The sequence below is a fragment of the Falco punctatus genome (genome assembly GCF_963210335.1).
Source record: "Falco punctatus genome assembly, chromosome: 4".
Taxonomy (NCBI): domain Eukaryota; kingdom Metazoa; phylum Chordata; class Aves; order Falconiformes; family Falconidae; genus Falco; species Falco punctatus.
In genome coordinates, this window is record NC_137583.1 from 13,167,230 (window position 1) to 13,174,932 (window position 7,703).

A 7,703-nucleotide genomic window follows, 5' to 3' on the forward strand; every position below is an offset into this window, starting at 1 on the left:
CAGCTGTGAATACTTGTCTCTGAAACCAGCCATGAGATGAAAGTGTGTGAGAAACAACGGTTTTCCAAAACTGTTCTCCAACTCATGCAGAGAGGAAATGCAGTGTGTTTTAGAAGCTGGCTGAAGGAAATGTTCTTAACTTTTTCCTGTCTTTTCCCCTAGTGGCTTCTTTCCTTAACATCCCAGTCTTTAAGAAAAACTCGTGTTCTAATGTAACAAAAATATAGATCCACTCTATTATTAGGAATAATATAAACAAGTCTAATAACCAGAGTGGTGGTGGTCAGGGAGCTCAAATTGGCTTTGGATATTGAGCAGAAATAGATGTGGACTTAACCAACTGAAGATCCCATAAAGTGTATTTCTTTTCCTTTTTTCTCTTTTCCTGGAACTATTATGATTTTGGGATAGTGTATAAATAAATCTGGCCAGCAGACTTGGCCAGAGGTTTGGAAAGATCATTTCTTACACTTTTTCTGTAAGAATGACTAAAATTAAGCATTAGAAGTTTTTGCTGATAACTGTTAAACGTTATTGGGTGATTTTTCTGTTCAGTTTCCCAAATGCTAAGCTAAGGTCCAGTAGTCATTGGGAAACTTAAGTCCTACTCTGAGGAGAAAAAAGAAAGCATTAAAAAAAAAAATCCTTGAGGGATAAACAATCTTGAGAGCAGCAAGATGATAAAAATGAGGCAAAAGCAATATGTAAGCTGGCTTTTGGCAGAATGTTTCCTAATTGCTGGCTTGTTGGTCTGTCTAAACTCAAGGAGCTTTAATGCTTGAGGCATTTAAAGCATTGGAGAGCTGCACAAAGCATTGGAGAGCAGATAAATACTGTGCAGGGTTTAGAGGGAGGGTAAACACTGCAAAAGCCAACAGAGGTTCCTCTGTTTCTAAGCTAGCATTGCCCTTGGACCAACTCCTTGGTACAGCTTTTCTCAATCTCTGCAAAAGGCTGGGGTGAGTGGGGTGTTCACCAGCCAGGAGGCTTTTTGTCTTACTTGATAAAATAAAGGTCTTTTGAGTACATTACACTCTTGAATCCTCTCAGCTTGAGTATTCTACCTGAACAAGGATACTGGTTTTTAGGAACTAGTAAAGTATGCACTAAATAACAAGGATCCTGTGTTGGCAGTGGTAAATAGACTAGAAAGTCAAGGAAGATACTTTGGTATTTTTTGTCAGTACCGGAAGGGTTGGGTTTGCAGCAGGACCTAGGCTGTATTATGCTAAGTATGTGCACAGGCACTGGAAAGCTGGAGTCAAGCCCTGGCCCTAAACTGGGAAGCCCAGGGATGACTTCTGCTTTCCCACATCCTGTAATGTGCTTTTGGCTACAAAATTACTGGTTGAAATAGGAACAGAAGCCAGTCAATGCTCTGACTGTTGCTCCCTAGCAGAGGTTTTTGCGTCAGGCCCAGCTCAAGATGTTTTCACAGTATTTGGCCTGTGATGTTTTACAGGTGGGATTTTCAGTCAAACACCTGCTTTTTAGGTTTTAAAGGAGTCGTGGGAGGTGGATCCCTGGTGGATCGGTGGTGTCTGGATTTAAAGCATGTGTGACAGTAGAAACTTGTGTACCTAGAGTGGTTGATAGGCATAAGCCACACTGAGTGAGCTCCTCTGTTTGGAGCAGGCGCTGAGATACAAGCTCAACTGACCCCTAGATGAGGAGGACACTATTTATACATATGCAATGGAAGAGAATAAACTGTTCTGTATGCAACAGCTTTAGAAAGTGTTTGAGATTTAAATATACTCGTTCCAGTGGGTCCTTCCTCCAAAATGAAGACAGCTTTCATCAGGGAGCTGTCATGTCAGGGTCTATAGATCAAAGTCATATATAGGAAGGTTAGATCGAGTTTGCATTTGGAAAGAAAGTTCCGTATGCTGACACTTTCAGAAAGCCCAAATCAGATAAAGGTTTCTTTTCTTTAACTAGTGTTCAGAAATACCTGGAAAGAGGTATGTTGTATGTGTGCACTGAATTGGCAGAGGAGGATAGCAACACTAAAAGCACTTATCTCTTCTACAAGAGTGCCTGTTCTGACATGGCTGAAAGGGTCCATTGGTAGAGGGAATTAATTCATTCATTTATGATGTTCTTCCAAATGCAGACACATCCTGAGTGGTGGATCAACTTCTTTAAAGATGCTTTGCTGGTTTTAAAAGGACTGTAAGGGCAGTTGGTGCTGTTAAACCAGCCCTTTGTTCCTCCTGAAGTGAAGATTAGCTTCAGATTCATCTTTTCTGCCTCCCTGGCTCCTGTATTCAGCATAGTGTTTGGGGAGGAAACTCGTACACCGTGCAGTCAGCACTCTCAGGATCCTCCACAGGGGCCATTAGTAATTACCAGAGAACGGCACATCATAGACATTTCTTTTTTTTAAACCCTAACCCACTTCTAACTTTTTTCCATGGAATACCTTTCTCAGTAGGCTCTTAGCTGAGGACGTTAGTAATGAGTGATCTCAGCAGCTGTGGACAGCAGTACCCAGTTCTAGCACCCTTGGCTTCAGAGCAACTGTTTTGCTGGGACATTGATTCCTTCTAGAGGGTATCGATGGTACAGATGTGTGCACACATTCACGTGTGCGCTCACACACGCCAGTGCAGGCAGAGACCCATGTTCCAGGCTTTATAGCGGTCAGCAGGAAGTGAAGACAAGAAGGGTTTGGTGGCTTGTGTATTGAAAGGTGCCAGGCAAGCTGAATTTCAGGTGTTGGCAGGTACAGTACTGATCAAGTGTAAGGCCTTGGGGCCTCTCAGCACTCCCCCCAAAAGAAACTGCAAACCCAATTAACCACATCAGGTGATGGGGCTCTACTAGACTAGAAGCTTAGCTTTTGAAACGCCTATGTTTTACTTCTGCAGTGTGTGCACAATGCAAGTTGAACAGGTGTCCTCTGCATGCTCTTTATGTTAAGCAGCAGAAGGAAAGTCAGGGTGACAAGCACAGAACTGTTAAGTCCTGCTAGAAATGGATCTCTAAGTATACTTCAAAGTATCTTCTTAGTCATGAGGATATGATGGGTTCCTCATGAGCTCGGGTCCTAAATTACTGAAAACGTTTTGAAGACCTTGATAGGTACTTGATAAATATTAGTAAAACAGACTGGTTGCACTTTCCTAATGATAGTTGGATCCTTGGATTCTGTTCTTGCTAGAGTGTGGCATCATGTTGTATTTATACGACACATAAACAGTATTTTCCAGAGAGCTTTACTAGTTGAGCCAAAAATGTTTTGGAAACAGAAGCTGAAGTGTTGAGAAACATCCTCTTCATCTGAAACCTGCCATAAGTCACTTCATGTCAGTGGTATCCAAATATCCTGTGTATGTAATGCTAATGGGCAGGTTGATATGAATGTCCCAGACTGTTGATGCAAACTACAAAGTTGGCTGACCCAAATGAGCAGTTCTCCGAGGACTAAGGAGGCTTCAGACGTGAAGCCTGCCTGAAAAAATGACATTGAAGAGCAGGAAAAAGGACCCTGTTCCTCAGTAAACACAGTTTAAGCCAGTTGATAACTTGGAGCATTTCCTTAAGGAGTTCTTGTGGTCAGAGGTGCTGCCTACCCAGCTGAACCCATCAGGAGACCACAAATGCATGGCCAGACCACCTCTTACATAGCTTCTGGGATTTGCTGGAGGTCTTACACAAACCAAAGGCCCTGGGGCTCCTGCTTGGCCTACCTGCAGTGTACGATCTCCACCTGGAAGCATCCAGAGTACACCCTTGGTCTGCCAGTGACTGCTGGCTCTGTGGGCTGAGGAAGGCAAAAGCACCAAGGGCCTTGCAGTGAGGTCTTGGATGTCCCTTCTCAGCAGGCTGCCGCTGGCAAGAGCGCGCTCGGCGCTTCACTCGTGCACTGCTACCTCCACGTGTGAGAAGCGTGCCAGGTGTCGGTGTGCCCGCTGCTCTGAGAGCTCAGTGGGGGCTGAGCAGGTGGCAGCTCATCACGCTCCTCAAGGGAGGTGCTCCAGAGGAAATTTGTTCCAACTTGAACTTAGCCATTCCCTTCGTGTTATGTCAAATGGGACAGCCAAGCCAATGCATGACCTGTTGTTGTTGTGTTTGTGTGTGGTGGTTTTTTTTTTTTTTTTTAGTCTTCCAGTCAGTAGGTTTGCCTCACCCACTGCCTCTTTCTTTTGTAAATATTAGTGTTTTACAATGCTGCCAGTGTTTTGTTCCCCCCTCCTGGAAATGATACAGCTTGGGGATCCTTGAACTAGATCTGGATTTCAGGCAGGCCAGTGCCTGCAAGAGGCAGATTCAGTTTTGCCTAAAACTAGAACAAAGACTGAAGTTATATATAAATAACCAGTGTTTTTATAGGTACTGTGGTTCTTGAAGCAATTTTCTTGAATTTTCTCTTGTTGTGGCTGAAGTAACCCCACGAATCTGATGAGAAGCAGCAAGGAGGTATCAAGCAAAGATACCAGAAGAACTGGTTTAGGGTTTTAACAAGAAGGAGCAGAACAAATTCCAGGCCTCATCACAGGAAGTACCTCAATGCTGAAATCTGGAATGTTTTGAAACCTGCTTAAGAGTGGGATAAACAGAGTTCTCAGAGTACATGAAATGTAACTCTACAGTGCAATGTAGAGTAGAGCACTGTTGAATGAGAGAGGTATCTAGCTGAGACAGTTGCATAAAGGGCTTGATTCAAATACTGTAAAAGTCAGTAGGTATCTTTGCTTCACTGAGGACTTGGGTTAAAGTATGCTTCAGTCCCCAGGGTCAGAATATACCTGAATTTCCAGATGCTATAACTGCAAATCTTATTTTATTGAACTTCTGAACCCACATTCCTTCTACATCCAAACAATGAAGCATGGGGTGTAGCACAGGAAGTCCTAAAGAAGCCAGGCTAGTGACCAGAAGACCAGCATCCTTTCTCCAAAGCACAATTTTTTTGAGACGGACCCAAGAAATGCAGTAGATGATAACAGAACAACCAGGCTAAAGGTGGAACTTTCTTTCTAAATCAAGCTCTTATTTATAGGGTCTAAAGAACCCAAACTTATGACCCTTTCTAACTTTTCCCAACATCTATTGCTTGTTTCTGAGTTATTATCCATGTGTCTAACTCGTGGTTTTGGAGAAGAGGAAGATAATTTTATTTTTGACTGCAGATAAATGCTTGTGGTATAAGTAAAGGCTTTGATTGCTCTTGCTTCTCCCATGGGTACATGACATTGCCAGCTTTCCCTATGCTATTGTCTAGTCTGTATAGCCCCATCATGCCCCCTGTGATTTGTCATCACCTTGAACTGTGTAGGTCTTTGCTTCATGCCTGTGTGTGTAGGAATCTGTCGCGCATTTTCATTGCCTGTTTCTAGACTCTTTCCAGGTTTGCCACAGGGTTGGAATGTGATGTTTTGGCCAGGATAAACTATTGCTAAAACTGGAAGCTTCGATCTTTAAAAGAGTGATGAATTGAACTAGACTGGTGGGCAGCAAAGAACCAAGGGAGGGAGGGAGATATGCCAGCAGTTGCAGTAGTTCATACCAGCTGTAATGACTGCTATCAGGTTATATTATAGCCAGATGGATCAATTTGGTCTCCAGGCCAAATCTATTCTTTGCATAATCCAAATGAAGGCAACAAAGTTGTGCCTTGGATGAATCTCATGTCTTGATCCAGACCGCTCTGTGGTTGGCAAGATGTCTCTATTTGTCTTGCATGTTTGCCTTTCTCTCTCTCTCAAACCACATTGCTGGATCCGACATGGTTTTTAATGGAGGAGGGTGGAAAAGGCTTATGTCATCATTGAGGGCATATGTTATATACACCTGAGAATCCTGGAGACAAGATCTGGTGGAAAGGGAGTGATTGCTGTTAGGGCATCATGCTGTTATTTCACATGTGGAAAGCTCAGTGGGTGCACACCTGCTAGCTACTTGGTACATGGCAGGAAGTAAGGAATATGCAATTATGTGGTAGCTTGGGACAGTTGGAGTGTATAATAAGGATTGTAGATGACACCAATTACATTTCCCTAGTAAATAAGTTAGTTCCAGATTGCTGGCTGAGCGTGTGAAGACAGTGCCTAGTATGAGTTTCAATTCTCTGTCTCTTGCTTCCTTTCCAGGTTTTCTTCTGTCTGCCAAGTATGTATTTTGAAGGAGCATATGCAGAGGAAAAGTAGCTCTGCAACCTGTTGGAGGCCTTCTGGAGTGCCGGTAGAACTAGCAAGGAGATTTCTTTCTCACTTCTGACCTTGCAACCCTTCCACGCAGGGGCTGGCCAGAAAAGCATTTGGCCTCCATTCTCCTGCTAACAATGGCTGTGCTCTGTTAATTCTCTTCTGGGTGACAGCCGTTCCCTAAAGAGAACATTTTCGTGATTATGGCCAGCCTAATCTAGTCAAAGTTTGCTGCTTTAAAATATGCAGAATGGATCCCTCACATGGTATAAATTGATGTGGTGGTATCCAAGTCACACTGCGGATCTGGTCCATCTGTTTTAAGTGGTTGCCCCTTGGGTTTCTCTCCTTGATTTACAAGTGGTCTGTGCATTTTACTCAACTTTCAGGAGTCGGAGGGCTTTTGATTTCACCATTGCCCTGCAATAGCAGCAGTTGTTTTTTCCATGACTGGTAAACTTGTTGTTGCTCTGTGAACCTATCAAGTTGACACCCTCCTAGGAGTATCTGACAGCAACAGCTTTATGAATCAGAGTGGGGAAGGAGCTGGTCCCTTTGCCAAAAATTCTGTATCACCTTTCCCACCCTTTCACTCTTGCTAGATGCAGGGCTCTTCTGTGTCTCATTTCTACTGGGCTTTCTGTAGTAGGTATGACCCAAAATAATTGAAAGTCAGCATTATTTCACAGGGCTTTGGAACAAACTCTTGCTTGAAGAAGAGACCTTTTTTTTGGGAACCAGGCCAGTCTGTCTGTGGAAAGGGGTGCTGGAGGATGGGGAGACATTTGTCTCCAGAGTAGTGCCTGGCACCACTGCTGGGAAAGGTTTCTGGGTACTGAAGTACCTGCCTGTGGGGAAAGGAGGAATGATACCTGTAGCTTGCAGGGTGGGTCTGCCCTCCCTTGCCCATCTGGGTGATGCAGTGTGACTCCTGGGGTGCAGGACAGTAATAGGTCCTGAGTTCAGGTGATGGGGGGAGCATTATAACACTGCCCTGTCCGACAACTGAACCACACTTTTCTTCGGTGATGCATCTCCGTTTCCTTTTGGAAAAGATTTCCCCTCCAAGCTATTATTTTGGCTGTGTGTCTGAATTATTTTTCTGTTTATATCCAACTTTTTGAGATGGGGAAAAGGCAGAGTTAATCGCCAAACAAGCTGCAACCCCCATCTAGCTGCTTTTTGCTTTTAAGGAAATGAAGTCATATTTATGTGCAGAGGTAATCCAGAAATGTGAGCGCCTGCCAAGACGTTTGTTTACAGAAGGCTTGAGGGAGGTGATGTTTGTGTGTGCCCAAAGCTTGAGCAACTACCTTACATTAAAAGGAAGGTGGCAAACGTTTCAGTTCAGATCATAGTGAGGCAAAAGCTTATCGCCAGCAAACCCAATATTCCTTGCCATCCAGGTGTGCCTGGGAGCATGCAAGGCAGTCTGTACTCACACAGCCTTGTTGCTGCAAGTAGTGCTATGAATTTCTGTCATACTGTCCAGCTGAGATGGAAAAGTGATTTAAAAACACCTTTTGAACCATTTCCCTTCCACTTTAGCTG